Raw genomic sequence first — 16,031 nt, 5'->3', positions numbered from 1 at the left:
TGGTGGGACAGTGTTCTCGAAGCTACCAGCATGAGTTTGACCAAACTGCAGGAGGCAGTGGAAGACAGGAGGGCCTGGCGTGCTCTGGTCCAGGGGGTCACGAAGAGGCGGACGTGACTAAACGACTAAACAACAACAATTACCACTTTCCGAGAGAGTCCGTACCCCTGTGAAACAGCTCTTGCTCTCAAATATAGATGCTGTGGAGGGGGCTGCTTCCTGCTCACAGGAAGACCCCCCTGTCACTGTGCCCAAGTACTTTATTATTGGACTAGTTGACCTCCAGGGTCCTTTCCAACACTACGATTCCAGATTCCATAGCAACTGAGATGTTTCCAGTCTCAGTTTCCCATAGCGGCGCACATACTGTGCACGCAGGGGCGGGGCTAGCTGCCCAAGGGAGCACAGCAAGCGCCCCGGGGCGTGGCGTGGCAATGTCACCCCACTCAGGGATGACACCCAGGGTGGGCCGCACCCACCGCATCCCCCTTCCTCTGCCAGTCTCTCTAGCTGGTGGAATCTTCTCCCACTCATGTGAAATTCCACTTTGGGATTGCGGGAGAGGAAGCGTCAGCAAGGAGGTGTGGGGTCCGGAGTCCTGGCTGCTGCTGTCGCCACAACCCTGTAGGCAGGGGTGGAGGAAGGGGGTGTGGTGGGGGTGGGTTGCCCCAGGTGTCACCACTGAGGGTGGTGTCAAAATGCCAGGCGGCACTCACCCGCGCGCCCGAGCCATGTGTCTCTCCTGGGAATGACGTGGTGGTTTGGGCACCCACAGGCTCTGCGCTGCCCAAATGGTCTGCCCGCTGCCCCTCCCCCCCAGCTGTAGGGCAGCTGAGTGGGATGAGGCAAGCAGACTCCTCAGAGGCCCCGCGGAGTGTCTTGCCCCAGCTCGCCCCACCCCAGGTGCCCAATCGGCTTGCTCCACCACTGCCTATAGGTCTGTTTGTTGCCACTATAGCTGTCTTGGCTGCTCCTGGGAGCTGGCAGCAGCAGGAAGGTGGGGTGCAAATATTTGAAACAAGCAGGTTGTGTGTGTGTGTGTGTGTGTGTGTGTGTGTGTGTGTGTGTGTAGTGCAAAAGAGAGGCTGCTGGAGAGAAGCTCAGGCCACAGAATCCAGATGGGTGGGGTATAAACAATAAATTATTATTAAATTAATATTATCCTAGAACCAGCAGAAGGGACACGAGTGGTGCTGTGGGTTAAACCACAGAGCCTAGGACTTGCCGATCAGAAGGTCAGCGGTTTGAATCCCCGTGACGGGGTGAGCTCCCATTGCCCGGTCCCTGCTCCTGCCAACCTAGCAGTTTGAAAGCGCGTCAAAGTGCCAGTAGATAAATAAGTACCGCTCCGGTGGGAAGGTAAACGGCGTTTCCGTGCAGTGCTCTGGTTCGTCAGAAGTGGCTTAGTCATGCTGGCCACATGACCCGGAAGCTGTACGCCGGCTCCCTCGGCCAATAAAGCAAGATGAGCGCTGCAACCCCAGAGTCGGCCACGACTGGACCTAACGGTCAGGGGTCCCTTTACCTTTACCTTTTAGAACCACCAGAAGTCTTTTTACTAGGTATAATAGGTGAAGAATTACCAAGTGATGACAAAAGACTTTTTATGTATGCTGTGACGGCAGAGAGAATGCTACCAGCCCAGAGATGGAAAGGAGAAATACCAACAAAAGAAGAATGGCAGATGAAACTGACGGGGAAGATCTGAAGCCAGGAAGATCAAGTATTTACTAAAGACGGGAGAAAATTTGTAATTTATTTAAAAGACCACTGTAAACAGCTAAAATCTTTGGCAGGGATGTAATGACATGTAATGTGGAATTATTTTTGATAATTATGGTTATTTAACAGATGGATAAGGGTAAAAGATGCAGCAAATTTATTCTTAAATATGGAATGCATGGAGGGAGGGAAGGAGGTCCGAAGGTTGAAAAGAACCTTGTATTTTAATGTTTGAAATGGTTGTGTTAAATATGTATAAAATTATTTAAAAACCAATAAAAAATAATAATAAAAAGTATTGGAAGGGACCGCAAGGATCATCTAGTCCAGCCCCCAGCGATGCAGGAACCGCAAATAAAGCATCCCTGACAGATGGCCCCCCAACCTCTGCTTAAAAACCTCCAAGGAAGGAGAGTCCACCGCCTTCTGGGGGAGTCAGTCAAAAAGCTCTTGCTGTCAGAATAATAATAATAATAAATAAGTAAATAATATTTTATTTATATCCCGCCCTCCCCAGCCGAAGCCGGGCTCAGAGCGGCTAACAACAGTAAAAAATAACACAGTTTACATAAATTCACAATCAATTAATTAAAATACATTCTAAAATCAACTCATTCTAAAATCAATTCAAAATCAAATGAATGGCAACCATTGGGCTGGAGTGCTGTGTGGATTACAGAAGGAGGGGGCCAACCCCAGCGCTCAGCTCCTTCCCTCTGGCAGAGAGGCTGGGTGATGAAAGCAGAGGTGGGGGTCAGGGTGGGGTGGGGTGTCTGGCCCCTTTCAAGCCCCTCCTGCAGAGGAGGGAGCCCAAGGCGATGGAGGATCTGGAAACCTCGCCTGATGATGAATGGTTGAGGGAGTGGAGTCCGTTCAGCCTGGAGAAGAGACCCAGAAGTGACATGGCAGCTGCCTCCCAGGATCTCCAGTCTCTGTCAACGTGGGAAATGGAGCCGGCCTTGTTCTCTCCTCCTCTGGAGGGTAGGACTTGAACCCATGGCTTCAAGGGACAAGAAAGGAGATTCGACTGATTACTAGGAAGAGTTTTCTGGCAGAAGGAGCCACTCAACAGCAGACCTTGGAAGGTGGCAGACTCTCCTTCCATAGCAGGTTTTTAAGCAGAGGTTGGACGGTCATCTGTTACAGAGTGAGATTTCTGCATCGCAAGGGGTTGGACCAGATGACCCTGCGGAGTCCCTCCCTACTTTATTGTTCTATGATTCAAACTAGGGGGGAACTACAGGGAGAAGATGGGAGCTCCTGCTCCCGCCTGAGGCACCTCTGCCCCCCCAGCTTGCTAATAATAATAATAATAATAATAATAATAATAATAATAATAAACCAATAAAATCACAGTAAAAACATAATAGGGGAAAAGAGGGGGGGGGACACCAATTTAAAATACAGGTTAAAATACAATTTAAAATGCAGCCTCTTTTTAAAGTAGCCAATAAATCAAGACCATAAGGGGAGGGAAACATAAGGGTCAGACTGAGTCCAAACCAAAGGCCAGGAGGAACAGCTCCGTCTTGCAGGCCCTGCGGAAAGATGTCAAGTCCCGCAGGACCCTAGTCTCTTGGGACAGAGCGTTCCACCAAGTCAGGGCCAGTGCTGAAAAGGCCCTGGCCCTAGTTGAGACCAGTCTGACCACCTTGAGACTTGGGACCTCCAAAGTGTTGTCATTTGTGGACCTTAAGGTCCTCCGCGGGGCATACCAGGAGAGGCTGTTCGCTAGGTACGTGGGTCCTCACTTCTTGGGGTGAGGGGGCTTGTGGTGCTGCTGTGCGGGGACAAGATGAGCCTATTCCCCCTCCTGTGAAGAAACTGAGCTCTGAGCCACAAACTGAGAGTGACAGTCCTCTATTGGAAGAGCATTATTTATTTACTGCATATTATCTTCTACCATTTCCCTGCAAGGAGCTCAAGACAGCTCCATGGCTCTCCACCCCTATTTTAATCCCCACAACCACCCTGCAAGGTAGGTTAGGCTGAGTGTGAACGGCTCACCCCCTGTGAGAGGTGATTCGAACCCTGGTCTGTCCCAGGTCCTAGTCCGACACTCTTTCCCAGCCTTTCTGATGGAACCTCCTGGTCCAGATGCAGCCTGTCTGCCATGGCTGCCCCAACAGTGGTAAGAGCTGGACTGGCCCCCCAGGAGAGCTTTCACTGAATCATAGAACTGTAGAGTTGAAAGGGACCACCTGGGTCATCTAGTCCAACCCCCTGCAATGCCCAATTGGTTTGAACCCATGACCCAGAAATGAAGAGCCTCATGTTATACCAACTGATGGCTTTGCTTGGACCTTTCCCACCTGCCCTCCGTTTCCCGTTGCTCAGCCTCACGGACCCCCTCCTCCCCACAGAGTGCTCCGCCCTTTATCCTCGAAATCGCTCGCCTCCCCCGTCGACACATCGCAGCACCAGGAAGCATATGGCGCAGGGACGTCTGCCATGGCACCCGGGACTCGACGCGTTTGGAAGCCTTTCGGTCCTAATTAAATTGCAGATTTCCCCTCCTGCGTCTCCTCGACAACACAGCACCAGCGCCAAGCCTGCGGGGCGGGCCCGGGAAGCAGAGGCAGCTGGGCAGGAAGCTCCAGGAAGTGTTGGGCAGGTGTGGGGGGAGCAAATCTGGATGAGGAAGCTGGAGGTGGGGGGGGGGGATGAAGGCTGGTGGGGGCAGCCGCGGAACTGGAACCTAGAGATGTAGCCGTTTCAACCCTCTCCATCCCTCCTGGCGTCCTGTGTTCCAGGGCACATTTGGCCCTGCTGGGAACCTCAGAAGGATCTCCTGGATTGAGCCAAAGGGGGTTGTTCTCACAGGTGTCTGTGAGAAACCAGGATTTGAACACAAGACGCGTCTCCCTTCCTCTGGTTTCCAGCAACTGGCCTTCAGAAGCTGCCTCCTCTATGGACAAAGAGAAAGCAAAGGGACTCTCCCCCAGGCCAGAAAGGAAGGAATGTCTGGCTTACATGAGTTATCTTGTGGAGGGTGCAGCTTGGCTCACTCTCTCGAGACGTCTCTCTCTCTCTCTCTCCATCCCTTTGCCTTCTGTATACATTATGCACACACAGCAGTTGTTCTTTGGATTGAGACAGAGGCTACAGGAGGGACATGGGCTGTTCTCCAGTTATAAGAAGCAGGTTGCCTCTGGGTCAAGCCCATAAGCCTTCGGCAGAGCAGGCATGGAAGAGCAAGTCTCCAGTCCCTTGTAGCCAGACGATGCCGTGAAATGGGGCACTGTGGGAGTAGGGCCGTGGCTAGGCAACCTAAGGACTGGGGGCCAGATCCAGCCCAATTGCCTTCTAAATCCGGCCCACGGACGGTACAGGAATCAGCATGTTTTTACATGAGTAGAATGTGTCCTTTTATTTAAATGCACCTCTGGGTTATTTGTGGGGCATAGGAATTCGTTCTTTTTTCTTTCTTTCAAAATATAGTCCAGCCCCCCACAAGATCTGAGAGACGGTGGACCGGCCCCCTGCTGAAAAAGTTTGCTGACCCCTGGGCGGTAGGCCATTATCCTGGGCTGGAGAAATGGCAAGCAGGATGCCCAGGCCTGGTCTCCCACCTGAAGCAAAAGCAAACGCATAGAATGGTAGAGTTGGAAGGGACCCCCAAGGGTCATCCAGTCCAACCCGCTGCAAGGCAGGCGTCTCAGCTCTAGAATCCATGACAGACGGCCACCCAACCTCTGCTTAAAAACCTCCAAGGAAGGAGAGTTCGCAGCCCACCAAGGGAGACCATTCCACGGTCAAGCGGCTTTTAGCAGCAGAAAGTTCTTCCTGATGTTTAGGAACTCTGTTTCAGTTCATTCTGGCTCCTGACTGGGGGAAAGGTGGGATATAAAACAAGTAATTAAACAGCTAAATAACTGCCCGGGTGCCCATTGCCAGGGCCAGCGCTACAAAAGCAGGGATGCTCACCTTGCCTAACCTGCCTGCCTCATTTGCATATATTTGCATGCCCCCAAGTGGCTATTCTTCAAGCTGTTCTTCCTCTCCAAATCATTTTTATTTTTTAAAGATCCCGTTACGCTCAAGTGGGGGCTGCAGCCATGTACAGAGAAGCCTTGTGCCCAGTCTCCCCCCACCCGGTCGCACCAGGCTTCTCTGCCCTTTGCGTCAGAAGGAAAGGTGAAGCTCTCCACCTCAGGACGCAATTTAATCTTTCATTACCTGAGCCGTGGATGTCATTGATTCAATTTATTTTGAATTATGAACTGAACGGAAAATAGCCCCTCCGCCTGTACGTGGCCTTGTCTTCCTACGGACGAGAGCGGGTGCAGCGGGAAGCAATAGCAATAGCAGGTCATGCCTTCACATTAACGGCGGAAACCCCCCCCCCCCATTCCCTCCCATCAATACAGATCAGAAGTTCCCCTAGGAGAATGGGATGGGGGTGGGGATGATTGCTGAGCCTTTGTAATTAGGAGAGGCAAGGAGTGTGGCATGGAAAGAGTTAAGGCCTGGGGTTCCCAAACTTTTTTGGGGGGTCCCTTGTTTCCACAAACCCCATAAAAGGCAACTCTGCAGTTCTGTGACTCTATGAACGGCGTCTTACACGACTCACCGAGGAAGATAATAACACCATAAAATTCAAAACAGAAGCGATTAATTGCGCATTTATTCAAAACCCAATTAAAACTATGTAGTTTAATTAATTCGACAAAATGGATGGGCTCGATCCAGCGATATGAGCTTTTCAAGGTCTGAGAAGCACTTACACCTCCAGCCCCTTCCCTGTCACCTAGCAGGTAATTCCACATATATGGCCCTCTGGGGGCGATGCCACACAGTTTGGGGGTCCCTGGGTTAGGGGCTGAGCTGCATGGGGGGGGGGGGAGCTGGCCAGAAAGACAGATCATTGACAGGTGATGGGGGACCGTGAGGAACTGTGTGTGTGTTTCAGACCCTGTCTTTCTGCACCGAGCCCCAAACCAGGAGAGGAGGCGGGGCTGCCCCCCAGGAAGAGCCATAGAACTGGCTTAGAAAGAGTCCTAGCTTCCCAGCCTTGGCCACTTATTCTCCCCCAATAAGAAGATAAGAGGAGCCTGCAGGATCAGGCCAATGGCCCACCGGATCCAGCATCCTCTCCTCGCAGGCGCCAACCAGATGCCCATGGTGGGAAACCTACAAGCAGGATTCGAGCAGAAGAACAAATCTGCCTCCTTGGGGCTGTTGTAAACAAAAATCTGCCCTTTTCGCCTTCTGGGGTATCCAAGAGCCCTTATAGAGTCCTTACGTAGGTTCCCTATTGGTGGGAGAAAACAACAGAGGCCAACCAGAGAATATTGAGAAGCAAAGCAGCTAGTAAGCCTGATCTTTATTGATCTGTTGCAACAGGGTGCTCCCCTCACACGCAGGAAAGGAGGAGGAACCCAGAAGCAAGGTGTGCCTGCCTTTATATAGACATTTTAAATTCCCTGCCCTAGAGCTCAAGACCACCCCTCCATACATCATACATACATCACAGAAGGGGTGTAACCCAAGACCACCCCCCACAAACATCATACCTACATCACAGAAAAGGTGGTCTACAGCAGAAATCTGAGTGCTTTGTTTACCTCCTGTCTGCCAGGTTACCTTTTTAATGGTCACTTGATTGGATTGCCTGGGGAGCCTGGCCAGTCTTTTGTAATGATAAATACTTACTTCCTGAGCCAGGTCACAGGCTGACACCCTATTCATATCTTAAATGTGCCCTTGAGACAGGATTTGTGAAGGAAAAGACAATGGGGAAGCTTTTCCATTTTCCTTTGACCTTGCAGAGAAAACATTTGGGAATCAAAAATGGTTTCAGGTTGGTCTTCCTGTGCTGATCTATGTACGTGCTTGGTTGGTACACTTATGAACATTTAACATATATCTAAGACCCTTGAGAGTCCCATGGACTGCAAGAAGATCCAACCTATCCATTCTTAAGGAACTCAGTCCTGAGTGCTCACTGGAAGGACAGATCCTGAAGCTGAGACTCCAATACTTTGGCCACCTCATGAGAAGAGAAGACTCCCTGGAAAAGACCTTGATGTTGGGAAAGATGGAGGGCACAAGGAGAAGTGGACGACAGAGGACCAGATGGTTGGACAGTGTTCTCAAAGCTACCAGCATGAGTTTGACCAAACTGCGGGAGGCAGCGGAAGACAGGAGGGCCTGGCGTGCTCTGGTTCAGGGGGTCACAAAGAGGCGGACACGACTAAACAACTCAACAACAACAACAGATCTCAAAATTCCTATCACAGGGAGGGAGTTCCATGGTCTAACTGTGCAAGGAAGAACTTTCTTTTCTTCATCCCGAACCTTCCCACATTTCAGCTTCATGGACAAACTTCTTTCTCTGTTGCTGAACTGTGCCCGGGGGGGGGGGTGCTCTCCCCGGAAGCATATGGGAGTGTTCCAGGCAGCTGAGATGTTCAGGGACCTTGGCAGCCGGAGCCAGCTGTTTGTTCTCCGATTCGCCTCCGTGCCCCTGGATGTGTGTGTGTGTGTGTGTGTGTGTGTGTGTGCACGCGTCAGCAAAAGGGGAGGGGGCGCCAGTAGGCACAGTCCTAAAGCCATTTTACTCTTTCAGTGACCTCAAATATTCGTCTGCAGTTTGGATGGAAATGGGAAAAGCCTCCCCATTGTCTCTGTGCTCACAAATCCTGCCTTAAGGGCACATTTAAGATATGAATTTCCGCCCTCCCTTCCCCACAGGTGGGTGGGGTTTGCGGCACTAAGCAGGGCTCACCTGGGCGGGTGCCTGCACCTGCTTGGGCTGGCCTTTGACCCGCCCTTGTCAGGGAGGACAATGGACAGCCGGCCAGGGGGGGGGGGCAAAGGCCAAAGAAAAGAGGCTGACCCCTTTGTCCAAGCCTCTTTGGTGTTCTTCCTTCCAGGATCAGGATCACCTGGAGCGGGTTCTGGTGGCCAGATTGAAGTAACCGGCCTTTTTGCGTTTTACTCTGGTCTCTTGTCTCATCATTTGGGGTAAAGGGGTAGGCACCACAGACAGGGTTTAGCGTGTGTGCCCACAATAGGGCAAGCCTGTGACCTGGACTCAGGAATTAAGTATTTGTCACCACAAAAGAATGGCCAGATTCTCCAGGTATACCCATCAACAGGTTTCCTGCCAGACAGAATTCTGCTGCCGACTGCCCCTTCTGTGATGGATGGATGATATATTGGGGGGTGGTCTTGGGCTGCAGGGTGGGCAATTGCAAAAGTCTATATAAGGGCTTGCGCACCATTGTTCTGGGTCCCTCCTCCCTCCTGCATGGGGGGAGAGGGGGACCCTGTTGCAACAGTTTAATAAAGATCAGGCTTACTAGCTGCTTTGCTTCTCAATATTCTCTGGTTGACCTCTGTTATCTTCTCCTACCAATAGGGAACCTACATAAGGACTCTGTGTGGGCTCTTGGGTACCCCATAAGGGAAATGGATGATGTCCCCGGACCAGATTTAGAAGGTGATTGGGCGGGATCTGGGCCCTGGGCCTTAGTTTGCCTTACCCATGGGCTAAGCAGACATGCAGACCCCTTCACCTCTCCCCTCCCGACTGCAGCCTCCCAAGGCTGCTTTTCATTAAGGCAAAACAGAAAAAAAGCTCCTGTCATTACATGGATTTGTACGAGCCGCTTCCAGTTTGCCCCCCGGGTCATCTTGTCTGGAGCTGAAACAGATTTCAGAGAAATATAAACCCCTGGAAAACGCTTTCTCGAGTGCATTTACTTGCGGTGATTTGCTTTTATTTCTTCCTGATTCCATTTTTAAAAGTACATTCCCAATTATGGATGCTGGCAGGTCTCCGTGCTGCTGTGAACGCGGGGGGGACGGGGCGGAGTTTGTCAAGGTGATCCTTAACGTTTTTTTCACCTGGGAGCTTTCTAAAGAGCCCTTTCTAAATTAAACTTCAGAAGAAAAGCATTTGGAAAAAAACTTGACATTTTGGATGCGGATTTCAACATGTTGCAAACGAAAAAAGGCAATTTGCTTTTCTCATTTGAACGAGCCCCTCCCCAGCTGAATGTGGGGGGGGGGGCACCTCCCTCCTGCTGGGTTTTTGCCAAAGCAAGTGTGGCCGCTCAGGAGAACGACAGACAGGAGGCATTCCTGGTGCCACAGGACAGGTCCTCCGGGTCCTCCGCTGGGGTTCAGCCACATGCCAGCAAGTTCGGGTTGCATTGGGAGGTTTCACGCCCTGAACCTGCTTGCCACATCACCTGGCCTCCCCATAAGGAAATCCTGGGGAATCCCCAGTCAATAGCCGTGTCCTCAGATCTCCCTGGAAACAAGGCAGGTGTCTGGGACTGGCTGGGCAAAGAGGAGCCGAGGGCAGAGGAACCCCCAAGGGAGGAGGAAGGCTCAGAGGGTGCAGGGAGAAGATGGTGGCAGCAGGGGCTGGATGCTGAAGGGGCAACAGGACTTAGGGGGAAGGAAGGGCCGGGGAGCAGGTCAGACTGTTAACAGAGAAATCTGAGGGCTCCCTTGGACAAAAAACAAGGACACCAGCCAGGAATGCCAGAGCAAAAGAGCAGCCAGTAGGCTTGGTCTTGATTGAAGACTGCCGCCACAGGACTCCCACCTGCCACCAGGTGGAACAAGATGGAAGCCCCGAACAAAAGAGCCCCCAAACTTTTATTAGCTGCTAATCCCCCATGCTACACCCCCAAGACTACATCATAACTACATCACGACTACATCATTGACACATCACAAAGAGGAGGGGTTGAGGGAGGAGTTGTGGTGGTAACCTGAGTATCATGTCACCTGGCTGGTTCCTCCTTTCCCCCTCCCCATGAGTACTTTCCAGAAGACAAAGGGGAGTTTGCAGTTTCCTGTCCCCAGAGGGAAGAGCTGATCACTGTCCTTTGTTTCAGTTTGTGCTGAATCCACTCCCATATGCAAGTTCTTTGTGTCCTTGATGGTCTTCTGCCTAGGACCATCAAGGTTGGCATGCCAACTGGGCAGGTTTCCTGCGGATGTGTTGGTACACTCGAGAGATTATGGCTGCCCTGTATCAGACCTTCCACATTTTGTAGTCCTTCCTTCATGGAGTAAAATAAAAGTGGAATGGTGCAGATCTGATGTATGGTTGATTTTCTACGAATTTATAACAGAAGCGTCGCGTATGTCGTGTGTGTGTGTGTGTGTTTTGTGTTTGTACAAACTGAATGATGGGGGGGGGGGGTTCCTGCAACAAGACTCTGAGGCTGAAGCAGAGGAAGGGGGTCAAGAGGCAGCTGAAGAATCCAGGGAGTCTCTCTCTCTGGTGTTACTGGAATTTATATAAAGGTGTGGCCCTCCAGAAGACATCATATGGTAAAAAGGTAAAGGACCCTTGGGCAGTTAAGTCCAGTCAAAGGTGACTATGGGGTTGTGGCGCTCGTTGGCAACGACCAAGGAAACGGGGGCAATTGGCAGGCCCCCAGCTGGCTCCAGCCCACCGGCCGGTGTGCCGGGCGATCTCCAGTCCTTGGTGAAGCATCAGCAACCCGAGCTTCAGAAGCTAGGGCACGCTACTCAGCAGAATAAACACTACGCAACAGAAGCGGAAGGAGAAGTTTTGTGAGCATATTTACAAACAGTTTATTCGGTATACATCAGGACAAAAGGAAAACATGTCTGATCTCCTTCGTGTCCAAAGCAAGACAGCAAAAGCTATACACAAACGGAAGTTCCCAGCAAGCTGTGCTGGAGTGTAAACAGACATGTGACATACAACAATTCCACACGTCTGTCCTTAAGGTGGAACGGAATATCCCAACAGCGCTCATCTCACATTTCAGGCCGAGGGAGCTGGCGTTTGCCCACAGACAGCTTTCTGGGTCATGTGGCCAGCAGGACTAAACTGCTTCTGGGGCAACAGGACACTGTGACGGAAGCCAGAGCACACAGAAATGCTGTTTTCCTTCCTGCCACAACAGTACCTATTTATCTACTTGCACTGGCATGCTTTTGAACTGCTAGGTTGGCAGGAGCTCAGACAGAGCAACAGGAGCTCACTCCATTGCAGAGATTCACACCGCTGACCTTCTAATCAGCAAGCCCAAGAGGCTCAGTGGTTTAGACCACAGTGCCACCCGCATCATACACCCCCGGCCTGCCCCTGACTACCAAAATCAACACAATCACTCCTGCAAATGTCCCCACAAAACACTTCATCACAGTTTTTCCTATCTTTATTCTGCTGCAGAATACCAAATGCAACAGTTCACTGATAAATGTATCTATGTACTGGCTCACTGGGAAAACTTCAGAAATTCATATAAAATCGCTCCAGTATGGATTTGTGCCATTCCACTGTTCAGGAAAGGAATGGCTACCAAGGGGGGAGTCTGGGATGTGGGCAGCCATAATCCCTCAAGCCTGAGACCACTACTCAGCAGCCTCTTACACAAGAGGTAATCACTGGCAAACAGGTAGTCATCCCACAGACAATAGCAGACCCTCCAGGAAAGGATTCGGTTCTCAGCTCAGGACAAAGGAGTGTGATTACCTTGACCAGAAAAAACAGGAACTTGTAAATATTTCTTTTGTATCACTTGATGGGTGTGAGGTGGAGGGCAAAGGAGAGATGGGGGCAAACCTGATGAACCGGTTTCTGCCAAAAACCACCCCCAACTCTCCCCATTTGTGACATATGTATGATGTATGTATGATGCTTCACCAAAGGTGTTTATTTCCGCCCTCCCTTCCCTACAGGTGGGTGGGGTTTGTGGCACTGAATGGGGCTCACCTGGACAGGTGTCTCCCACCTGCTTGGGTTGGCCTTTGACCCGCCCTCGGCCAGGGAGGACAATGGCCGGCCAGCCGGGGGTGGGGCTAAGGCCAAAGAAAAGAGGCTGACCCTTTTGACCAAGCCTCACTTCGTTTTCTTCCTTCCAGGATCATCTTCCAGGTTGCAGGACGTGTGAGCAACCAGGTTGAGGTAAGTATTTTGCGTTGTTTGTTACAGGCTGCTTGCAAGCCTTCCTTGATTGTTTTTCAGCGGCGGTGGCACTGGGGAGGGGCTGTAAGCCCCCTCTGCGGTCACTGCTTGCCGTGGGGGCGCCTTGCCAGGCCCGAGAGGGCGGGGGGTGCCCCAGTCATAGGCCGCATGGTGGCCTTTTTATTTTGGCAGTGGCGCTGGAGAGGGGAATTGGAAAAGGGAAAACTTATAAAAAAGGAAGCATCTCTTTATTCAGGGCTTCTTCCTGCTTCTCCCGTGTGGTGGGTGGGTGTCCTGTTGCAACAGTTTTTAATAAAGACCAGGCCTACTGGCTGCTGTTTTGCTCCTATATTTCTGACTGGTGTCTTTGGCAGTCCCAGTGGGCCCAAGGATTTTCCTATAACACCAAGAATGTGCAGGCTATTGAGGAGCAGAGACCAGAGGTGTGCAGACAAAGTTTGAGACAGTTTGGGAAACATTTGGGAGAGGAGGGTCCTTCTAAAGGGTGGGGGGCAGGGACCTCCAGTCCTGGCAACTGCTCCACAGAAGCCAACCTGCAGAGCGGGAAGTGGCTTCCTTGAAAGAAATTGCTGGACAAACAATTTGGATTGGAATACAAAAGAGGGAGGCATGAGGAAGTCCAGAAAAAAAGTAAATTCAAAGATGGAAATGGAAAAGAGATATTGTTTTTAATTGTTATGTTTCTTTTTATTGTTGATTTTTGTTCTTTGTGGTTTTTTTTATTTTCTTTTTGGGATTTGTATTGTGTATTTGTGTATCTTTTTTATGTTTTTCTTTGTTTTTGTTTGTTGTTTAATTTTTGATTGAAACTTTAATAAAAATTATTCAAAAAAAAAAAAAAAAAAAGGAAGTGGCTTCCTTGAATAGTTAACTTCCCTGACAACAGAGCCCTGCATTTTCCCTGCTGACCTGCGTCTGACTTCAGCCCTGACAGCAGGAGGAATGGCCCATGAGCAGGTCTCTTGTCCGCTTAGCCCAGAATTGCCTCCTTCCTCTCCTCCTGGTTGCGGGTCTTGAGCAGAATCTGCTACGGGAGGCTGGCAGGTGGCAGCTTCTGCATGCGGATCATGCGCTCTTTTAATGCTCCACACATCTTTTACAGTCTGCCTGGTGCTTCCTTTACATCCTTCACAGTCTGCCTGGATTGTCAACAGCCTTTGCAGATGGGGAGCCAAGCCTGGAAAGAGAGAGAGAGGGGGAGAGAGATGATGGAGGAGAGACTTGGAATAATAGAACTGAGTGGTTGGGAGGGGCCCCCAGGGGTCATCCAGCCCAACCCCGTGCATCTAAAGCATCCATAGCAGATGGCCACCCAACGTCTGATTTCCTCAGCCTGGCACTCTTCTGCTGTTCAGGGCTAGAAATCCAATCAGCTGCAACATTGGTAATCCTGGGCTGTCAGGAGGTCCATGAATGGTGGGGGACTTGAAGCTTATCCATATGAATAATAATAATAAAATCTCACACACAATCGCAGGCATAAAATGATGAATTAAAACAGAGGCCAAGTGATTGTTTCCAAATCCTGAAGAGCTACACAGAGCCTTGCCTTGAACATTCAGGTTTGCTTGCCTTGAACATTCAGGGCACTTACTTGCAAGGCGCAGGATAGAGCAGTCATGTTAAAGCAGCAGCGGCATTTGACTGCTTTGCTACTGACACTCAGACAAAGGATCTGGGATACAACCCTCAGGGCTGAGGTTCCAAGAAAATAATTGACAGCTTATCAGAAGCAAATCTTCACAAACGCTTTGAAATGGTAAATGATCAAGGGCCTGGAAACGGAGATTCAGGAGGAGGTTGGGTATCTTCAGCCTGGAGAAGAGAAGACGGAGAGGTGATTTGATAGCCATCTTCAGATACCTGGAGGGCTGTCACATGGAAGACGGAGCCAGCTTGCTTTTCATTAACATGCTATGGTTTCCTAAATGTGATTGCGAAGGGAGAGGGTATGGGCTTGTTTTCGTTTCATTCGGTATTTTGTATTCTTGTTTTGTATTTTTCTGTTCTGAAAAATACAACGATGGGCAGTATACAAATTTAATAAATCCATATGAAGGACAGTATACAAAAGTATAGCAACAACAATTTGTCCTACTCCAGAGGGCAGGGCAGGGAATCAAGGAAGGAGATTCTGAATGAGCATTAGGAAGACCATTTTAAGGGCAAGAGTCATTCAATGGTGGAACTGACTTCCTCAGAAGGTGGTTGTGCTGGGCCCGTGGGTAACCTGTAAAACGCGGTCCAGGACCAGTCCAGAATCTGAAGGTTCCTCTAGGAGTCAGTCCGACAGGGCCAAGGCAGGACATGAGGCAGGAAACCAGGCTAGGTCAGGCACAGGGTCTCAGGCAGGTTCTAGCTAACAGCAATGTTGCTCCCACAATCTGGCGTGGGGTCCAACAGCCTTTCATCTTTGTCAGGGTAACGGCCGGTCCTGATCCCCTGGTGACTCACCTCCCTGTCTCGTCCGAAGACAAGCACTCCTCCTGCAAGTACTCAGGTCTCTCCTTCTCTCAGACCTCAGTCTCTGCAGCTGGGGAGACGTCGGTGGGTTACTAGACCCAGAGGCCGCCTCAGCCTCCCCTGACCCAACCGGTAGTGGAGCAGCTGGAAGTGATGGCCCAGCTGGAGGCAAGGAGGTCATCCCTGTGTCTGGAGCCAGGGCAGGCTCAGGCCCCTGACTCAGCCCAGCTGGTGCTTGTTGCAGGGGAACCTGTGCAGACTGGGGCTCTTCAGGATCAGGCCCCAGACTTGGTTCAGATGATGTCTGAGGCAAAGGATCCAGTGCGGACTGAGTCTCCTCTGGTTCCGAGTCTGAGCCCCAGTCCCAGGCCATCACAGTGGCAAGCTCTCCTGGATGGCCATCAGTCAGGGGATTCTATAGCTGTGATTTCTGCATTGAAGGGGGTCAGGCTAGATGACCCCTGAGGTCCCTGCACTCTATAATTCTATGAAGCTTTCTCTCCCCCATCTGATTTTTCCAGTCTGCCCATTCTGATTTTGAATGAGAAGTGTTCAGCTCCATAGTCTAAGCACTTTAGCATCCCATGGCATCCTTTGATTTTGGCAGGCTTAGAAGTCTCAGAAGACGTCAGCAGTCAAGTACTAAACATCAGCGGATGTCATTCATCAAATGTTCATCAATAGATATCGAACCTTGAAATCAAGTATCATTGGGTGTCAAATACAGACATCTTGTCCCTGGAAACTAAAGACTATCTGGAGAACGTTCATCTCCAAGACTCCAGCTGTTTCAAAGAAGGTTTTGGAGGAGTGATTTTGGGAGGAAGTTCAAGGCTTACTGAGAGCCCTTTGGGAAGATGACAATTCTCTTTCTGCCAACTCTGCCAACTTTGCTGCCACATACACCCGGACAACA

The 16,031-nt window shown here is 50.6% G+C and overlaps 1 long non-coding RNA gene across 1 annotated transcript; it reads left to right on the top strand.

The window, feature by feature from the left end:
* The first annotated feature begins 11,854 nt into the window (after positions 1–11,854).
* LOC308486477 lies at positions 11,855–14,123 on the top strand. Its single transcript, XR_013991065.1, has 2 exons — positions 11,855–12,631; positions 13,755–14,123. It is a non-coding gene; the product is annotated as an uncharacterized lncRNA (long non-coding RNA).
* Positions 14,124–16,031: the final 1,908 nt, after the last annotated feature.

This window comes from Podarcis pityusensis (assembly GCF_964106645.2).
Source record: "Podarcis pityusensis genome assembly, chromosome: 10".
NCBI classification, from domain to species: domain Eukaryota; kingdom Metazoa; phylum Chordata; class Lepidosauria; order Squamata; family Lacertidae; genus Podarcis; species Podarcis pityusensis.
The sequence above is the reverse complement of the archived record's forward strand: the minus strand, read 5'-3'. Positions and strand labels throughout refer to the sequence as shown.